We start from the raw sequence: 18,374 nt of genomic DNA, 5'->3' as shown, positions 1-18,374 counted from the left end.
GGGTTCTATCAGACTTTTTTACGACAGAAATTCAGTCGGAAAAAATTTGAGAGCAGGATCTCAAATTTTCCGACAAAAAAATCCGATCAAACTTTTTCCGATCATTTGTAGAGAATTCCGATCAGACAAAGTGCCACACATGCTCATATCAAATTACGAGACCAAAGCTATTGGCTACTAGCCTCAACGTAGTCCCATCGTAACGAACGCACGTCATCATGTTCTGAACGATTGGATTTTTCGACAACTTTGTCCGACCGTGTGTATGCAACACCATTTTAGGACAAAATCCGTCGGAAAAAATCTGACAGATTTTGTTGTCGGAATGTCCGACGGTGTGTACAAGGCATAAGGGTTTTTGGAAAATGTAAATAAGTCAAGGGCCACCAAACCTAAGCCAAACCTAAAAGACCACTTTTTCTTATGTGTATCCTTTTATAGGGTAACTCTACTTTTATGATACAATGAATATATCATATAACCATTTTAGAATCTACTGTTTAATCTACAAAATGATTTCAGTCCATGACTTTGGTTTCTTTTATCTAATTGATTGATTTCAGAACTCCCTGTGAAGACATTAATGATCCATCACTGGATCCCTCTTTCTTCCTTTAGGCCCCTTTCACACATGCGGATGATATGTCCGTATTTCATGCATCCGTTTGCGGATGAAATACGGGCATACATTCATCCCTATGGGATAGCGGGTGTCTGCGGATGAGCATCCGCAGACACCCGCTATTGTCCGCCTCCGCAACTGTCCGATTCTGCAGACGGAGGAAAATCCTATTTTTCTGTCCGTCTGCAGAGCGGATCGGACGAACACGGACAGACGGTCCGTGCTCATCCGATCCCCATAGAGGAGAGCGGAGAGCTGACAGGGCGGTCCCTGCACAGTGTGCGGAGACCGCCCTGTCCGCCGCCGGCTCAGCGGGGACAACGGAGCGATCCCCGCTGAGCGAGCGGATCATCACGGGGCGGATCATTACTGATCCGCCCCGTGTGAAAGAGGCCTTAGGGCCCTTTGCATTCATAAACGAGGTTCCAGAACATATGTCTTCTGTGCTCCAAAACCTTATCCATCTGCGGCTTAGCATGGTCCTTTATCCTGTAAGGTCCTGACACGCTTACAAACACATACAACATTGACATACACATACTAAGGCAAATTTTTTTTTTTTGACAAGGTCTAATTAACCTACCAGCATGTCTTTGGAGTGTGGGAGGAAACCAGAGTGCCCAGAGGAAACCCACGCAGGCACAGGGAGAACATGCAAACTCCAGGCAGATGGTGTTATGGTCAGGATTTGAACCAGTGACCATATTGCTGCTAGGTGAAAGTGCTAACCACTACACCACTGTGCTGCCTGGTACGCTGGCTGCTGCACCTGTGCCTCTCGGGTGCACTAAAGCGCTGGTAGGTATGCACTAAGCCTGGATTGACCCATGTCCAAGAGTAAGTATTGGATGCCATACCATTTATATCAGGGACGTACTGATCCTTTGCAGAGAGGCCACTGCTTCCACACAGAGAGCAAGTGTCCTTCTGTGTAGCGTACTGGTAGTGGACAGGCTTTCTAACAAAAACACATCTTTTGGTATAGTACCTGTAATCTAGCCGATTCAAAGTGTTACTAAACCCAGGAGCCTATTCACTATATCTGGTCTCCCACACTACACAGAACATGGAAATGCAATAGTTTTAGTAAATATAAACTAAACTATAAACTGCTAAATACCTTTTCTCATCAACCGTATACAGCAGTCTTATGACTTCTATCGGTGTCTGGTTAAAGCTTATAGGAGGTGTTTTCATTCTACTCTGACTGTCCTATTAGGCTGCAGGACCCCTGGCCCTCTGTCTGGACGGTGCTGATTGGCCCTGCGCACTTGCACCCTCCTAGGAAAACTGAGCATGTGCAGAGTGACTCCAAAGGCTCTGTAGTATCAGCAGATTGATTGAGGATAGTGGAAAAAGGGGAGGATCAGAGAAGACAGCATCAAACAACCTTTTTACACAATGCAGAGTATTAACCCCTTAGGTTCCACAGTGAATATAACATGAATACAGTATAACTGATGTTGCTCACCTTATTAGTAGCTGCCCAGCCACCCAATCACATCCTCCAACTTTCCCATTAAAGAGACCACACCTTTAACTTGGAGTAATTAGTGGCCGTAGCAGCCTCTTTATTAATTAAAACATATAATAAACATATCAAACCAACATATCAAACCAACAATGAACTTATCAGTTAACTGAATAGACTGGCAAACGAGTTGGTCTTCGGCAGGGCCTTCCCTCTCCCCACCCCATTAATTTACCAATCAACCGGCACTGCGATCATATTAACTGTACCAGGCCTAAAGCTGATATGCTAGCTCAGAGGCCACCAACTCTTTGACCGCAGTGCCCCCATTCACCATTTTCCATATAACCCTTGTTATATGGCTTCAACAACGAGCCCATCTCTCCAATGGGTCCCGCATCAACTTCTCTGTGGGGAGGGGTTATCTTCCTTTACCTGCACCGACCAACATCCGCCAACCGCTACGACATCCGACACCTACCCCTGAAAGCAAAAACGTGTTAAAAACTCCCAAAAGCTAAGAAGCTCCATTGCCCTCCCCACAGCACCCCGTCCCCCTACGGGTATGCTAAAAGGGAGGGAGGGTGGGAAACTTTCTCCCGCACTGACACTGGGGCGGGCCGCGCTCACTCCTCGTGGCGCTAAGCCCCGCCCCCTAACACTTACAGCCTATCCTGGCTTTCCCCAGTTCACTGGCCTTCATGTCCGCTCTCCGCCTACCCCCCTTTAGTGGTCCGTCTCCGAGCTCTCTTGAATACAGTATAACTGATGTTGCTCACCTTATTAGTAGCTGCCCAGCCACCCAATCACATCCTCCAACTTTCCCATTAAAGAGACCACACCTTTAACTTGGAGTAATTAGTGGCCGTAGCAGCCTCTTTATTAATTAAAACATATAATAAACATATCAAACCAACATATCAAACCAACAATGAACTTATCAGTTAACTGAATAGACTGGCAAACGAGTTGGTCTTCGGCAGGGCCTTCCCTCTCCCCACCCCATTAATTTACCAATCAACCGGCACTGCGATCATATTAACTGTACCAGGCCTAAAGCTGATATGCTAGCTCAGAGGCCACCAACTCTTTGACCGCAGTGCCCCCCATTCACCATTTTCCATATAACCCTTGTTATATGGCTTCAGCAACGAGCCCATCTCTCCAATGGGTCCCGCATCAACTTCTCTGTGGGGAGGGGTTATCTTCCTTTACCTGCACCGACCAACATCCGCCACAGCAAGCAAGGATAAAACCTTAACCTTGCGCGCACCTCCACACCCTCAAAGCTCGTTCGATCCCCCCCTGGAGACCTAGGGACCACAGATCAATCCCCACGTCGTTCAGGTGAACCCCATCCGCCCGCAGGTACCTCCACGTGTCCACCTCCAGCTCTACATGTCTCACAGCCAGCCCACCATTGCGAACTACAAAACGGCTGACGTCCTGGTTCACCTTCTTCCTAGCCTTGTTGACCTTATCTACAGACCTGGCGAACCTCCACGTGGACCTGGCGACCATGTCTGACCAAACTATGATCATTCCGGGAAAAGCCGCCCTAAGGCGGAGGAAATCGTATTTGATGTCCCGGGTAATGTCCAATTTGGTGCGCAAGCCCAAATCATTGCCCCCTAAATGCAAGACCAAGACGTCCGGGGCTCTATCAAAACCAGCGAACCGGTGCACCTCCCGAACCATCCTGCTCCAAAGCATGCCCGGGAACCCGAACCACTTCAGGTAAGCCTCCCGCCTGGAAATGCCCAGCTGCCGACCATCCGGCCGGACATCACCCCGCCTAGCACCCCAGCACACATAGGAGTGCCCCATAATCCAGACCAACCCTGGTGGACCATCTGAAAGAAAGAAAGAAAAGAAACAAGAAAAAACAAAAAAGAAAACCAAATAACCTTCACAGTGCAAGTATGAACACAAACCCATGCCGACATCCCCCCAGAGCTACTCAACTACACACATAACAGCTCCGGCCGCACATAGGACCGAAACCTCCGCGATTCCCACCGGCCGATCCGTTTTACCAATTCCTCATCTAATCCCCACCGAACCGCCTCCGTTGCGGCCCCGATCCTGAACGAATGGGAGGAAAACCTCTCCCCCCTAAACCCAATGCCTGTAGGCATTTCCGAAAAACCCCTATAAATTGGAATCGCGACAAATAGTCCCCCCCGTGGTGTATCAGCAACGGACCCAGCAAAGCCGGTCGGCAATCAAGAAACTCACGCAGGATGAGAACAGGACATAGCTGACAGCCCGGAATTGCGAAAACCACAACTTCCTTGCCTTTGCCGCCCTGATCCGTTTTGGACCTGCGCACCTTCATGATCACTCTGTCAGTCAAGCAAGCGACGTCCTCCATAAACAAACCGCCCTGCCCCCGTTTTGAAGGGCTGACCAATTCCCCTATGTGGAACGCCCCAAAAAAAGCCAACACGAACGCGGTTCTGAACAACAAGAACTCGTACCCCGAGGCACACACCACCCGCAGCTTCTCACAAAGCCTGCCCAATAATCCAAAGGACACCGGCCTCCTGTCGTCCTTCACCTTGCGCCCCTTCCGATAACCCCGCACCGCCTGACGTACCCAAAAATCTTTGGTCCAATCCGACTCACCTTTCAACTTGAACCAGAACGCTAAACCAGCCAACTTCCGCCCCACACTGGAAAGCGATATACCATCTTCCAAATTCCTAGCGACAAAGTACAGCACCAGCAGCCGGTGATCCCTTATCCCCGCCTGCACCTGTCCACACAATGCTTCCCACTCCGCCCATGTCCTCTCATAAGCCGACCACGTTCCCCCACTCACCGACCTTCTGATCCAACCGGCGAGTCTTCTAACACAAGCCTCCACAGGCACTCCGGGCAGGGTGTCCCGTGCTCCTCCGCTGTGGAAGCCAACTCCCGGAACTTGTCCCACTGAAAACGAGATAGTGCATCAGCTATAACGTTTTCAACCCCCGGCAAATGCACAGCATGTACAAATATGTTCAGTTGCATACAACGAAGGACCAAATGTCGCAGCAAACGCACCACCGGTGGGGACGCCGCCAAAACCCTGTTCAGCACCTGTACCACCCCTAGGTTGTCCACATGGAATCGCACTTTCCGATCCCGGAAGGCTTCCCCCCAAAGCTCCACCGCCAGCACTACCGGAAACAGCTCCAGCAGCACCATGTTCCTTAGCAGTCCCCCAGTCCGCCAGGACGAGGGCCAGGGGCCCGCACTCCACGCCCCTTGAAAGAAAGCCCCAAACCCTGACGCCCCAGCCGCATCGGTGTACAGTTCCAGATCAAAGTTACTCACCGGCCCCGTCATCCACAAAGCCCGTCCATTGAAGCGATCCAAAAACATGTGCCATACCCGGAGGTCCTCCCGATGTTCCTTCGACAATTTCACAAAGTGCTTCGGGGAATCCACCAAACCCGTACTGGCCGCTAACCGCCTACAGAAAACCCTTCCCATCGGTATAATTCGGCAAGCAAAGTTCAACTTCCCCAGCACAGACTGAAGAGTCCTGAGCTGAACTTTGCGGACGCCCACCAACCCCCGTATCTCACCTTCAAAGCCTCCAGTTTGTCCATCGGGAGCCGGCATTCCATCGCCTCCGAATCCAAAACTATGCCCAAAAAGCTAATCACTGTGGTCGGCCCTTCCGTCTTGTCCGGGGCCAAAGGAATGCCAAAACTCCCTGCCACCTGCTCCAGCGTTGTCAACAGCACCGCACAGATCGCCGACGCTCCCAGTCCCACGCACAGGAAATCATCCAGATAGTGGATGACCGAGTTCACTCCCGCGACGTCTCTGACCACCCATTCCACGGAGGAACTGAAGCGCTCGAACAACGCACAAGACACGGAGCACCCCATGGGCAGGCACCTGTCAACATAGAACTCGTCCTGCCAACAGCAACCAAGCAGGCGAAAACTTTCAGGGTGCACCGGCAACAATCGAAACACCGATTCGATGTCCGTCTTCGCCATTAGCGCCCCCTTACCGTATCGTTGAACCCAGAAAACTGCCGCATCAAAAGACGTGTATGACACAGCGCTCAGCCTGGGGTCGATGGAATCGTTGACCGATCCCCCCTTTGGGTGCGACAAGTGGTGTATCAGCCGATACTTACCCGGTTCCCGTTTGGGCACCACCCCCAAAGGAGAAACCACCAAATCCTTGATGGGCATACCCCTGAAGGGGCCAGCGACCCACCCCAGCGCCACCTCCTTCCGCAATTTATCTGAAACCACCTCCGGATGAAGCATGGCAGATCGCAAGGTCCTCGACACCGGAGGGGCCCCCCATAACTGCCGGTATCCGAAACCCCTCCCCAAACCCCTGACCCAGAATCCGCGCCGCCTCCCTATCCGGATATCGATCTAGGAAAGGCTGCATCCTTGCCAGTCTCACCGGCGTCGTCCCTCTTATGCGCAGAATCTCCAACCCTGCCTTTTCCTTGTTTAAAACATCTAGAGACCGGGTGGGCTCCCCCACAACCAGAGCACTCGTGCTTGTACTTGCAGCTCCCCGCAAATCTACAACTGCCCTCGTTGTATTGCCAGCAGACTCCCTTCTTCCTAGCGGCCGATTGACCGGAAGTCCTAGATCCACCGGCACCCCCCTGAAAAAACTGAGTCGGCATCCGCGCAGACGACATCAGGCGCATCCACAAGCTGATGTCCTTATGATCCCAGCGCAGCGCAGGTCTGACCGCCCTCCGTTGCCGAAACTGCTCATCGCACCGCAGCCACGCCAGACCCCCGTAGACTCTGTGTGCCTCCCCGATGGCATCCAGATAACAAAAGAGAGCCGAACACTGCTCCGGGTTCTTCTCCCCTATCACACTGGCCAAAATCGCAAACGCTTGCAGCCAGTTCGGGAAAGTTCGCGGAATCAGCCGATACCGTCTCTTCTCCTCATCCTCCTTCTTGGTGTCATCCGGCTTTACCCTGTCCAAATTGAACTTTTCCAGGGGCAACAGTGAAAATATCTCCACGTATTCCCCCTTCCAAATCTTCTCCCTAACCTCCTGTTTCAAATGTGCGCCCAGCGGTCCTTCAAAACACACGTACACTTCGCACCGCGCTGCATCCGCCAACCTGATCACGTCCTGTCTCTTGCCCGCATCCCCCCAGTCCCCGCCCCGTCCCCCGACGTCCCGGGCGGCACTGCGGCCGCCACAGTCACCGCCCCAGAGCCCGACCCCACCCCGGCAACCTCTGCGGGTGCAGCGGGCGGAAGCGCCACCACCGCTTCCCCACTCAGCACCGAGGCAGGCGGCACCGTGGCCCCCGCCCCCTCCCCCCCTACCCCAAATGCCGGGGCAGCCCACGCAGCCCCCGGCGCACTCCCAGACTGCTCGTACCTACCCACCAACTCCTTCAGCCCAGCCAGGAAACCCAGCAGCCCCCCATCCGCCGGTGCACCGTCCGGGACCCGCGGGGCCAGATGGGGGCGAATAGGAGAGGATGCCCCCCCACCCACGCCTGTATCGCAGACCCCGCCACCACGCCCGACCCCCATCCCCCCACCGCCCCCTCCCCCCCCGAAGTAACCCATAGAAAAAGCTGACTTACCGGGCCGCCTGGAAGAACTACCACCAGCCGCCGACCGACCACCGACCGTTGACGGACCGCCACCCGGCACTTCCTCCTCGGACACCGACAGTTCGCCTTCGGAACGATCCCGACACTGCTCGACCTCGCCACTCCGCTGACTGGCTCCTCTTGCCCGCTCCGCGGGGGAGTTGCGCCTGGGCCGTCCCCGACTCCGCCCGGCGGTCGCCTTGCCAGCCTGCTCACTCTTCCTCTCGGCTCCGTCCCCCAGTTCCTGCCGCAGCACGCTGGATCCACCCGGGCGCCCGTCCGGCGATTCGCTGCTCTCTCTGGATGGCGCGGTGCACCTGACTGTGGCCTCACCTCTTCCTCTGTGCTGGAGCTCCGCCCCCGCCGATGCTGCGCCAGGGGACAGGCCCGAAACAGATGCTGGCAGGGGTCTCACCCCCCGTTCAGCCACCGCCGGACCGGCTGGTGGCCGTGTGGCACTGCGCCCGCCCGACCGCCTCCTCCTCAAGGCCTCCGCTGCCGCCCGTGCCGGCCGTTTTGCGGGAGGCTCGCGGGGGGCGGAGCCAGCGTTCCCCGCTCTGCGGAAGGCAGCAGCCCCGGGAGATTCCGGGGAGAACCGAGTCGGCGGGCGGGAGCGCCACGCCCGACCCGAGTCTTCCCCCTGTGCTCGTCCGTCCTCCGCAGCTGTCCCCAGCACCGCCGCCACCTGGTCCCGGAGCCAGCGCTCCCCGTTGGCCGCCGCCGCGGCCTTCATCTGGGTCACCAAGTCCTGCAGCGAGGAGGCCATGATGTGACACCTGAGAAACTTTCTCCCGCACTGACGCTGGGGCGGGCCGCGCTCACTCCTCGTGGCGCTAAGCCCCGCCCCCTAACACTTACAGCCTATCCTGGCTTTCCCCAGTTCACTGGCCTTCATGTCCGCTCTCCGCCTACCCCCCCTTTAGTGGTCCGTCTCCGAGCTCTCTAGCATGCTTTACTGAATATATAGACTGATTTCACTGCTGTGGGTTTAGTAACACTTTGATTTCTACCTTCCCATTTGACTCCAGTGCGCTTCACCAAAATGTGTGAAATTTATCTAAAACTTCCAAATTTAGAAAATACTCCTTAGCAGTCACCTTTGTAGTACAGACTAGAAGAAAAAAATTTCCCTTTCCACCAGTTTTCATAAAACAAAACATATTTTTTAGTTGGTCACAAATAATTACACATGTCCTACAATAGAAACCATTAAAAAATATCCCCTTGTATTCTTTTCATGTTTCAAACAGGGAGCGTGCCATCGTCAGTTCCGTTCTGTCACTCGCGGTATGAGGAATGTGAGATCCATCCAGGTACGAAATATCACAAGTGAATGATTTCAGAGCTGTCATTTCATGTGATTTGCTGGAATCCAGATTGGATCTTAAGGCAATCACACCAGTTATAGGTGAAATAGGCTTTTAACACTATCTGTCTGCAGAACGTGATGCAAGTGCCACTTTCTGGACAACTCATATCTACTTTATTTCTCTAATATTGGAAGAAATATCACAGTCAACCATACTGTAGCTAACAAATCTAGACTTTTGAAAGAAAAAAATTATTTCCTTTAAGCAGAACTATGCTTACCAGGGAGAAAGCACTTCATTTTAGGTAGCTCTCTTCAGGAGTAACAGAAGGAGAAAAGATTTATTTTTGTCCTTAAAATTCCTGTGTCATCATCATCATCAGGCATATAAAATTCCTCTTCAGTCATAGTACCTGGGAGCTCAGTTGCTATTGATGTAGGCACACCCCCAGAACTACATCTTCCAAGAGCCACTTCTCTACATGCACTATGTGGTCAGGCTCTGGGGAGTCAAGGCGCCAGCTTGTTTTGCTGGGAAAGAAGTCAATGTAACAACCATTAGACGTGTGCGATTCATTTCATTACAAATCGAAATGCAGATGAACCGATAGTTATCTGGAGATGTGGATATGTATGAATCTCCAAATCACAATAAGAACAAATTTCAACTAATCTAAAATAAATGATAACAAAACAACAAATTTATTCGCATTCATTCATTTCATTCAGATGACATGATGTGATAGTTTGCGCCTTATATCAAAGTGTTACTAAACCCACAACAGTAAAATCAGTCTGTATATGCAGTAAAGCATGCTTGTTATACTCACTATGGAACCTAAGGGGTTAATCCTCTGCATTGTCTAAAAGGTCTGTTTGATCCTGTCTACTCTGATCCTCCCCTTCTTCCACAGTCCCCAATCTACTGTATCTGCTGATAGAGTCCTTGAGATCTTGAGACCCTAACATGCCAGAAAAGTACAAAACTTTAGAAAGAGGCACAGTGAGGTTTTTGAAGTTGTAATTTTTTCCCACAATTCCCACAATTCTTTGCAATATCAAGTTATTTTCTTTTTTTTTTTTCACAAAATTGTCATATTATCAGGTTATTTCTCACACACAGCATATGCATACCACAAATTACACCCCAAAATACATACTGCAACTCCTCCTGAGTACAGCGATACCACATGTGTGAGACTTTTACACAGCCTGGCCACATACAGAGGCCCAGCATGCAGGGAGCACCAGAAGGCGTTCTAGGAGCATATCTAATTACACTTTCAGACACTGTAGTAGCATGGATGCGAACTGATGTGGTATGAATGAGCCGTGGATGTGGATGGCTGGCTATGGATGGGATGGCTGAGTATGGCTGGGGGGATATTGCTGAGTGTGTGTGGGATGGCTGGGTATGGCTGAGTATGGATGGCTGAGTAATGCAGAGTATGGATGAGTATTGCAGCATATGGATGAGTATTGCAGAGTATGGATGAGTATTGCAGAGTATGGATGAATATTGCGGAGTATGGATGAGTATTGCGGAGTATGGATGAGTATTGCGGAGTATGTATGAGTATTGCAGAGCATGAATGAGTATTGCAGAGCATGGATGAGTATTGCAGAGTATTGCAGTGCATGGATGAGTATTGCAGAGCATGGATGAGTATTGCAGAGTATTGCAGTGCATGGATGAGTATTGCAGAGCATGGATGAGTATTGCAGAGTATTGCAGTGCATGGATGAGTATTGCAGTGTATGGATGAGTATTGCAGAGTATTGCAGTGCATGGATGAGTATTGCAGTGTATGGGTGAGTTTTGAACAGTATGCATGAATATTGCAGAGTATGGATGAGTATTGCAGAGTATGGATGGATGGATGAGTATTGCAGAGTATGGATGAGTATTGCAGAGCATGGACGAGTATTGCAGAGTATTGCAGTGTATGGATGAGTATTGCAGAGAATGGATGAGTATTGCAGAGTATTGCAGCGTATGGATGAGTATTGCAGAGTATGGCAGAGTATGGGCAGAGTATGGATGTGGCTGGAATGGGCACTGAGGAGCAGCGCTGTGGTCACTACACATCCAGCCCACAGAGCTGCTGCTAACAATCTCCCCCCCCCCCCCACTGTACCGATCAGTACAGAGAGGGGAGAGAGGGAATGGACATAACGCTGGTTTGTTGTTGTGATCACTCTGTCATTTGACAGAGCGATCACGTGGCCACTATCAGCAGCCATTTACCGTGATCCGTGATGCGCCGGGTCTTCCGGATTCTGGGACGACATGCATGGACACCTTCCCAGAATAAGCCGACTGCGCTGTATCCATCTTTTGGCTATGGCCCGGTCGGCATGTGGTTAAAAAGACACAAGTCCATCTAGTTCAGCCTATAAAAGGTTGGAATATAGCCAATTTTCCAAAACAACTTCCGAAATAAGAATCAATTGTATACAATGAATATACGAAACAGATCCGAATATACTAAACAAATCCAAATATACGAAACAGATTCCGAAAGAGAATCGGTGCAACATACCGAATATGACAAAACAAAACGATTAACATAACAAACAAATCTAAAATGAAACAAAACACATTTTTCCTTTTTGCACATCTCTATCAATCACATGCATGTGGAGAGGGACAGGGAGGAGTGAGGATCGAGGAGCTCTGTCATCCAGCAGGCAGGACTGTGAATGTTGATTGTGATTTCTGTGCAAAAACAATAGGCAGTCTGTCTATAAAACGTTTGTTGGACAAATATTATACACATTCATGCAGATTGAACACATTTTCCCCATATTTTTAATTAATTCCTAAGATCAGTATAGTTTTCTGCAGTGTCACATTGGGGAGGTACAGCATTTTGGCTGACGATCATAAGGAATTAATCTATTATAGAAAATATGGGAGAAGATTGTTGAATGTGTGTGACATTTGTCTAATAAATGTGTTATAAATGGTCCTCTATGTTGTCAGAAACAAGAATTTAGGAACATGCTGGATTTTTGGCACATCAACAGCTATTCTCCTGTATTTGCCACGTTTCTAAAGAGATAAAACACGGGAAAAACTTAATTTTTTTTTGTATATCTACCCTGAGGCACACTTTAATCACTTCAGCTCTGAAAGATTTACCCCCCCCCCCCCCCTAATCATCAGGCCATTTTTGCGATATGGCACTGTGTTATTTTAACTGACAATTGCGAGGCCGTGCGACGCTGTAACCAAATACAATTTATGTAAATTTTCCCCCCACAAATAGAGCTTTCTTTTGGTGGTATTTCATCACTAATGTGTTTTTTTTGCGCTATAAACAAAGAAAGGCCGACAATTTTGTTAAAAAAATAATAATTTTTACTTACTGCAATAAAATATATCCAATAAAAAAATTTAAAAAAATCTAATTTCTCAACAATTTTGGCCAATATGTATTCTGCTACATGTTTTTGGTAAAAAAAAATCCCAATAAGCGTATAATGATTGGTTTGCGCAAAAATTATAGCATCTACAAGCTATGGGATACATTTGTGGATTTATTTTTTTGTAATGGCGGTAATCAGCGACTTATAGCAGGGGGGTCATCAATATTTTCAAGAAAATATTAGATAAGCACCTGAACGACCGCAACATACAGGGATATACAAGGTAATACTGACATATAATCACACACATAGGTTGGACTTGATGGACTTGTGTCTTTTTTCAACCCCACCTACTATGTAACTATATGTAACTATAGAGCAGGTCTGTGATATTGCGGAGGACAAATCAGACACCTAACTGACACTTTTGAAATTTTTTGGGGACCAGTGACACTAACAGAGTGATCAGTGCTACAAAATTGCACTTTAACTGTACTAATGGCACTGGCAGGGAAGGGGTTAACATCAGGGGCGATCAAAGGGTTAAATGTGCGCCTAGGTCGTGCTTTTTAACTGTTTAACTAGCAGAAACACAAGATCACTGCCTTCCCTTGTCACAGAACGGCAGTCTGCCTGTGCCTTGAACGATCGGCGGGTCCTGGCAGATGTTGCGTCCGACAGACCCACTGATTGGCTCCCACAGTGTCAAACCAGAGCAGGAGCAAGTCAACGGGGGCACGTGTGCACGCCCTAGACCTGGAAGTGCAGAATCCCATACCTATATATGATTCTGCACAGAGCAGCCGCCCTACCACAGTAAATGTGCGTGGGGTGGTCGGCATCAGTTTAACCACTTGCCACCAAATCACATACTTGGTACATCATTGACTTCAAGTGGTTGTACCAGGATGATGCCTGCAGCTGCAGACATCACCCTGGTACTGTTTTTTAGGGCTGATGGTCAGCTCTCTTATATAGTAGCATTCAGAGTGGCTAATTAGCCATTCCATTGCTATTATGAGCAGTGGGAGGGGGCATCCCCCCCTCCCGTCACCTTCCACGGCTCTCTCGTGCTCTCTCGTCCCACCGAGCCACCAGCTGGCACGTCTGACAGCTGTTTGGAAACCCATACAAAGCTGAAACCGGCTTTGATTGGCTCTCCACTATGGTAACCTGGAAGCGATGACATCACTTCTGGTTTACCTGGCTGTCAACAGTGCTATTTTTTGAAAATTTTAAGTATTCAAAAACACCTATCCTGGCATGTTGAATGCTTTCAAAAACAAGGGAGAGATTTGGGATCTTATTGACCCCAAATCCCTCCATAAAGAGTACCTGTCATGTCTATAGCTGTCACAAGGATGTTTACATTAAGTGCCCCTGTCCCCGCATGGTAGCACACGCAGGCGACCACGTGGGTCAGTCCCGCTCACAGCAAACAATGATCATCCCATACATGTGAGGATCATGGGCAGTAATTCTAGCATTAAACCTCTTCTGTAGATATAAATAAAGTGGTAACCTGTAAAAGCTTTTAAAGCGTCACCTATGAATATTAACATTTTTCATTGTCTGTCACCCTGCTCGGGCATGCACAATTTTCTAATTGTGACAGCTTTGGTATCTATTTACACGGCGTGACATCATCTTTTATTTGATTAAAAATGGGTTATGTATTTAAAAATTGTAAAACCCACCATTTTATTCTCTAGGGCCTCTGCTTAAAAAAAAAAAAAAAATATATATATATATATATATATATATATATATATATATATATATATATATATATATATATATATATATATATAATGTTTGTGAGTTCTAAGTAATTTTCTAGCAAAAAAACAAACAAAAAGGTTTTCAAAACAAAAAGTGCCTGAAAATGCCCGGTCTTCAAGTGGTTAACCACTTGCCGACCGCCTAACGCCGATGTACGTCGGCAGAATGGCACGGGCAGGCATAAGCACGTACATGTACGTGATTTGCCTCCCGCGGGTCGGGGGCCCGATCGGGCCCCCGCCCGGTGCCTGCGGCGGTCGGTTTTCGTTCGGGAGCGATCCCGGACGAGGGGACGGCCATTCATTCATGGCCACCCCCTCGCGATCGCTCCCGACGAATAGAAATCCCCGGTGACATCACTTCCTCTCCTGTAATGTAAACACAGGAGAGGAAGTGATGTATTCTCTCCTCCGTGTCGGTATTTTTCGTTCCGACACGGAGGAGAGCGGATCAGTGAGTTGCACCAACACATCCCACACACAGTAGAACATGCCAGGCACACTCACACCCCCCCTTTACCCCCCGATCACCCCCCCAATTACCCCTGCCCCCCAGTCACAGTGACACCAATGTCATTTTTTTTTTTTTTTTTTTTTTTTTGCATTGGTGTCATTTGTGACTGTAATAACTGTTAGGGCAGTTAGAGTTAGCCCCCTTTAGTTCTAATGTACCCCCCTAACCCCCCCAATAAAGGTTTAACCCCGTGATCACCCCCCGTCGCCAGTGTCACTAAGGCTGGGTTCACATTGCAGCGGTTTATGAGAACGAATGTGATTCGCACCGCACTGCAGTGCAAATCACATCCGATCTCTGTGCGATTCGAGTTCAGCCATTCGCCGCACCCGCCGCACCCGCCACACCCGCCGCACCCGCCGCAAATTCGCACGGGACCCTTTTTTTGGCCCGCAGCAGAATCGGATCGCATGGGTGTTCACACCATGCGATCCGAGTTTGCAGATCGCACTGCGATATGCGAACTGATCTGGGGGTGTCAGTAACATTTCACTGACACTCCCAGCAGTTCGCATAGGGCAGTGTGAACTGCCGCCGGGAGGCATGCGATGCGGGAACCCGCCGCGGATTCGCGGCGTTTCCGCATCGCTCCAGTGTGAACCCAGCCTAATAAGCGATCATTTTTCTGATCGCCGTATTAGTGTCCCAGGTGACGCTAGTTAGGCAGGTAGGTATTTAGGTTCGCCGCAGCTTTTTATAGCGCCAGGGACCCCCATATACTACCGCATAAAGCCCCCTGATTGCCCCCTAGTTAACCCTTTCACCAGTGATCACCATATAACTGTTACAGGTGACGCTGGTTGGTTAGTTATTTTTTTATAGTTTCAGGGCACCCGCCATTTATTACCTAATAAAGGTTTAACCCCCTGATCACCCGGCGGGTGTCATTTGTGACTAATAACTGTTAGGGCAGTTAGGGTTAGCCCCCTTTAGTTCTAAGGTACCCCCCTAACCCCCCCAATAAAGGTTTAACCCCGTGATCACCCCCCGTCGCCAGTGTCACTAAGGCTGGGTTCAGATTGCAGCGGTTTGAGAACGGATGTGATTCGCACTGCAGTGCAAATCACATCCGATCTCTGTGCGATTCGAGTTCAGCCATTCGCCGCACCCGCCACACCCGCCGCACCCGCCGCAAATTCGCACGGGACCCTTTTTTTGGCCCGCAGCAGAATCGGATCGCATGGGTGTTCACACCATGCGATCCGAGTTTGCAGATCGCACTGCGATATGCGAACTGATCTGGGGGTGTCAGTAACATTTCACTGACACTCCCAGCAGTTCGCATAGGGCAGTGTGAACTGCCGCCGGGAGGCATGCGATGCGGGAACCCGCCGCGCATTCGTGGCGTTCCCGCATCGCTCCAGTGTGAACCCAGCCTAATAAGCGATCGTTTTTCTGATCGCTGTATTAGTGTCACAGGTGACGCTAGTTAGGCAAGTAGGTATTTAGGTTCGCCGCAGCTTTTTATAGCGCCAGGGACCCCCATATACTACCGCATAAAGCCCCCTGATTGCCCCCTAGTTAACCCTTTCACCAGTGATCACCATATAACTGTTACAGGTGACGCTGGTTGGTTAGTTATTTTTTTATAGTTTCAGGGCACCCGCCATTTATTACCTAGTCTCACTAGTGTACCCCTAAATTTAGGGGTGTCTACTTTCCAAAATGGGGTCATTTGGGGGGGGTTTGTGCCATCTTGGCATTTTATGGCCTTCAAAACTGTAACGCCCTTAGAAAGCCTGAAGGCGGTGCTTGGTTTTCGGGGCCCCGTACGCGGCTAGGCTCCCAAAAAGTCCCACATATGTGGTATCCCCGTACTCAGGAGAAGCAGCAGAATTTATTTTGGGGTGTCATTTCACATATGCCCATGGCATGCGTGAGCAATATATCATTTAGTGACAACTTTGTGAAAAAAAAAAAAAAAAAAAAAAAGTTTGTAATTTTCCCGCAACTTGTGGCAAAATATAAAATATTCCATGGACTCAACATGCCTCTCAGCAAATAGCTTGGGGTGTCTACTTTCTAAAATGGGGTCATTTGTGGGGGTTTTGTGCCATCTTGGCATTTTATGGCCTTCAAAACTGTAATAGGTAGTGAGGAGTGAAGTCAAATATTTACGCCCTTAGAAAGCCTGAAGGCGGTGCTTGGTTTTCGGGGCCCCGTACGCGGCTAGGCTCCCAAAAAGTCCCACATATGTGGTATCCCCGTACTCAGGAGAAGCAGCAGAATTTATTTTGGGGTGTCATTTCACATATGCCCATGGCATGTGTGAGCAATATATCATTTAGTGACAACTTTGTGAAAAAAAAAAAAAAAAAAAAAAGTTTGTAATTTTCCCGCAACTTGTGGCAAAATATAAAATATTCCATGAACTCAACATGCCTCTCAGCAAATAGCTTGGGGTGTCTACTTTCTAAAATGGGGTCATTTGTGGGGGTTTTGTGCCATCTTGGCATTTTATGGCCTTCAAAACTGTAATAGGTAGTGAGAAGTGAACTCAAAAATTTACGCCCTTAGAAAGCCTGAAGGCGGTGCTTGGTTTTCGGGGCCCCGTACGCGGCTAGGCTCCCAAAAAGTCCCACATATGTGGTATCCCCGTACTCAGGAGAAGCAGCAGAATTTATTTTGGGGTGTCATTTCACATACGCCCATAGCATGTGTGAGCAATATATCATTTAGTGACAACTTTGTGTAAAAAAAAAAAAAAAATTTTTTTTTTGTCATTATTCAATCGCTTGAGGCAAAAAAATAAAATATTCAATGGGCTCAACATGCCTCTTATCAATTTCCTTAGGGGGTCTACTTTCCAAAATGGGGTCATTTGGGGGGGTTTTGTACTGCCCTGCCATTTTAGCACCTCAAGAAATGAGATAGGCAGTCGTAAACTAAAAGCTGCGTAAATTCCAGAAAACGTACCTTAGTTTGTAGATGTGACAACTTTTGCGCAAACCAATAAATATACAATTATTGACTTTTTTTTTACCAAAGACATGTGGCTGAATACATTTTGGCCTAAATGTATGACTAAAATTGAGTTTATTGGATTTTTCTAATAACAAAAAGTAGAAAATATCATTTTTTTTCAAAATTTGCGGTCTTTTTACGTTTATATCGCAAAAAATAAAAATCGCAGAGGCAATCAAATACCATCAAAAGAAAGCTCTATTTGTGGGAAGAAAAGGACGCAAATTTTGTTTGGGTACAACATTGCATGACCGCGCAATTACCAGTTAAAGCAGCGCAGTGCCAAAGTGTAAAAAGACCTCTGGTCATTTACCAGCAAAATGGTCCGGTCTGAAAGTGGTTAAAGAAAAGGTATAGTGGTTCTCTGCATGTACTCATTTGTTACTTATTATGGCGGGACCTAAAAGAGCATACTTTTCTAGAATCAGGTAAATATGAAATATGGAATATTACTATTATGTAGTCTAATCTGCAGCCACAGTCGGGGCTCTAGTCTCCTTTTCATGTGTGAAGCATTGTATCATTCTCTGTAAAAAAGAAATAAAGAAAAAGCTAAAAGCTCTCCAACATAACAAATTTGTTGGGTTTTAAAAAAGATGAAGAGATGCTATGCCACCAAATACAGACTATTATACAGAATGGGACATGGCTCACACCTGGAGTTCAGCATACAATTACTACAAAACTGACTACAAGATGCAATAAAAACGAATTTTTGCTGTGAGTTTGTCCTGCCTCCCTTCC

This window comes from Lithobates pipiens, unplaced genomic scaffold, assembly GCF_037356315.1.
Source record: "Lithobates pipiens isolate NorthernLeopardFrog02 unplaced genomic scaffold, aLitPip1_a1.2 Scaffold_23, whole genome shotgun sequence".
NCBI lineage: Eukaryota > Metazoa > Chordata > Amphibia > Anura > Ranidae > Lithobates > Lithobates pipiens.
This window is presented reverse-complemented; position numbering follows the sequence as displayed.